The sequence below is a fragment of the Miscanthus floridulus genome, chromosome 9 (genome assembly GCF_019320115.1).
Source record: "Miscanthus floridulus cultivar M001 chromosome 9, ASM1932011v1, whole genome shotgun sequence".
Taxonomy (NCBI): Eukaryota; Viridiplantae; Streptophyta; class Magnoliopsida; order Poales; family Poaceae; genus Miscanthus; species Miscanthus floridulus.
Window position 1 is genome coordinate 118,102,994 of NC_089588.1, and position 3,636 is coordinate 118,106,629.

Below are 3,636 nucleotides of genomic sequence, written 5' to 3' on the forward strand. Positions count from 1 at the left end.
CGGCGAGGTCAATCGCGTTCGTGTGGTTGATAACCAATGGAGCAGTGGTGTAACGATTGCGAGGGTCTGAATCAGTCTTGGTTTGAATCCTAGATCGTGAACGTCGAGTCTTCATCAATTGACGATATCGTACCTATCGGAAGATTGGGTCTTGTCTACATCAGTTATGATGTTGGATTAGATATGAGCAGTGAAGGTTCCTCGATCTTACTTTGCCCGGTTCATCGTACGGCGGGAGGGACTCATGGCGGACCCAGTTGGCACCGCGAAGCAGGTTGTGAAGATAGTTCTTGCGATCAGGACGGCGGTGCAAACGGTTCGCCGGAACGAGGAGGAGTGCCGTGAGATCGAGCAGCTCGCAACCAGAGTGAGTCGCATCCTGTCGTGGCCCCAGGAGACGGAGAGCGACCCCGTGATGGACGGCGCCATGGCGGGGCTGGAGAAGAGCCTCGACCGCGACCTCAAGCTCGTCACCACCTGCCAAAAGAGGAGCGCGATGCACCGTGTCTGCACGGCTGGGTCCATGGCCAGGCAGCTGCGCCGGGTGCAGGACGACATACAGTGGCAATTGATGCTGGGTGTCTTCGCCACCACTACCCAGCTCACCCTAAGCCTGAACATGCTAAAGTAGCCGGGTGCTGGTGCCCCTCCGCCGAGGTCCCAGCGACCTTCCTCCCTTGGAGCAGGTAACATCGCTGGCGTCTTCTGCTGCCTCAGCTTCTGTTCGACTGTTTCTTCAACATTTTGTTTCCTCGATCGGCAGAGGTACGAAATTCTAATTTCTCCCAGTTGGAGATGAGGGCAGGCTTAAGAAAGTTTAGTTTGTCTGAATTACAGACCGCTACCGTTCACTTTTGAGAGGAGAACATCATTGCACGAGGTGGACCTTCGACTGTCTACAGGGTACAGTGCATGTGCTTAGTTTGGCAAATTTTCTTCGTGATTTTCGGATGATCATATATAGTCAGATTAATCGGCATAGCCATTTCCATTTTTCATTCCAACACTTAATACTTTACAGGATGCATTATATGACCGTTTGGTTGCTGTCAAGATATATAATCCTTCCTCTCGAATTCCGGCGGAGCGTCTGCATGAGCGCGCGCGTCTTTGATGAACTTATGCTTGTTTCAAAACTTGATCACGAAAATATTGTCAACTTTCTGGGATATTGCCTTGCCATCGAGGAAGGAAAAGGAGATGAAAGCAGTACAATCCAAGAATCACTTTGTTTCATGGTTGAAGAATACATGCCGAATGGGAGCTTGGACAGATTTATCAACGGTATTAATTGGTATATATAGACATAGATGTTTCCTCTGAAATATATCGGCTACACTTCACAGTTCACACACATCGGCACCAATTGTCTCTTAATTATGTTGTCTTTAGAAGATTGGTAGTTGTTTACTAGTAATGATTTATTATGTATGTTCTGCAGGGTCGTTTCGACTTCATTGGTCTTCCGTGTTTCAGATAATTCAGGGGATAGCCCATGGCGTAAAAATCCTTCATGACCGATTCATTGTGCATTTGGATTTAAAACCAAGCAACGTCCTCTTGGATTCTGATTTCAATCCCAAGATTGCTGATTTTGGAGTAGCTAGAGAGTTGAATCTCAGAGGGAATGAGTACTTTGACGACAACTTTGTTGCTGGCACAATGTAAGATGTCATTCCAAATAGATTTCAATGAATTCAGAAAGCTACACTTACGTAACTTTTAGCATAACTACAGCTGCCGCTCTTTCGCAGTTTAACTGTATTCCATTACCCGGCCTTCATCCATATTCCATGACATGCATTCCTGTTTTAACGAAAGGTTTTATATTCCTCCACTAATTCAGAGGATATATGGCTCCTGAATACTATTCGGCCTGCGCATTCAATGTCGAAACCTGAATATTATGGTGACCGTTGGCTTACACCTTCAATGTCCAAAGGGGCGTCATTGATGAAGAGAGACGTGTATGGTTTTGGTGCCACCCTCCTTGATATCCTCAGCAGTATGTGCATATCGGAAGCTGCTCGTCGCCAACCTTCACTTGAATGGGTAAGTTACACAACCTATTTGATTTAGTCCTACATGAGAAATTGACTGTAAAATGGACTGATTCAAATATTTCAGATATAAAAATCCGTCCGTTAGTATTCTCTCATACACGCACCTTGGGAGGAAGAAGAGTGACAAAAAAAAAATAAGTGAATGGTAATAAATTGGACTATTAAATTGTACTCCCTCCATTTAAAATTATATGACGTGTTGGCTTTTCTAGATACGTTGCATTTGTTATGCACATAGATATACACTATGTTTAGATACATAGTAAAAACAATGTATCTAGAAAAGTCAAAACGCCTTATAATTTGAAACGGATTTAGCATGCCACTGGAATCACTAAACTTTTGTCCCGCATAAAAACGACCCTTTTGTTTTCCTCAATAGATATATTTTTGAGACAGCCGAACTGAATAACAGGATTTACACTATGAAATGGTGTAAGTACTAAAGTATACTTTATTATGGCTACATATGCTAAAGAACATGCTAAATGGTGTCATTTTCCTGTGAGACACCCAAAAAAAAGTAATTTGCTGGCGGACAATATGACTGTTTCAATTTGCTACTGGACATGATTTAGCGCGCCACCAACAAAATGTTCAAAAAATTTAGTGTTGTCAGCCAGCTAATTTATAGTGTCCGCCAGCAAAATGTTTTTTGTTCATTTTTGTCCCACATAAAAAAAACGATATCATTTTGCATGTCCTATAGCAAATTTCCTCCTTTATCATCTGTATTGTGTTTTGTTCTCAGGCTTGGAACGTGCAGCAAGCTTCACGAATGAATTTTCTTAAGAACAAAACTCGACAAATGGAGAAGTTATTTGATCCGTCATTGTGTGAAAACAGTCATCTAAAGATGATACGAAGATCCATTGGGATAGGACTTTTGTGTACACAAGAGAAGCCGAACGACCGGCCCACCATGCGGGAGATTCTTGATATGCTAGATAGGAAGAACAAGTTACCAACTCCAAGGAAACCAAGATATATCAAATGAAATAGCCTCCCTCGACAGATTGTGCGTAGTACCAATTTGAAAAATGAACCCTTTTTTTTGTTCTAACTCGAGCATAATTTTCAATTTGCCTTTTTCAATTGTGTGCAGGGATGAGTACATATGCACAAAGCTATTTGAAATACACACTTCTGCGGTTCTGCCAATCTTAAGTTGAAACTATGCACAAAGCTATGTTCCACTGTGTAGACTAAGGAAGCATGTATACATTAGGATAAATATTTATTTTATAAGCTTATCAAGCGTGGAAAAATATCATTAGCAAATCATATAGTAATGACACTTACAATTCACTTTAAGTTATATAATAACTCATGATAATAATTTTTGCAAGTCGTTATCTCGAAAAAAGTTTAAACAATTTGATTGGAACATTATATCATATGAGTATTAGTAATTTAATTCCAAGGATTATTAGTTTAATAAAACAATATTAATACAATATAATAAATTCAACATCTTGAGTGCCATGGTGCATACTGAAAACAACTATTTATGCCATCGTAAGAACTAAGAGGGTAGCCTATGACCAAAGAATATTCTTTTCAAAATAAAAAA

General features: G+C 41.0%; 1 pseudogene; it reads left to right on the forward strand.

Moving 5' to 3' along the window:
* Positions 1-244: 244 nt before the first annotated feature.
* LOC136483992 (G-type lectin S-receptor-like serine/threonine-protein kinase At1g61440) lies at positions 245-3,060 on the forward strand (annotated as a pseudogene).
* Positions 3,061-3,636: the final 576 nt, after the last annotated feature.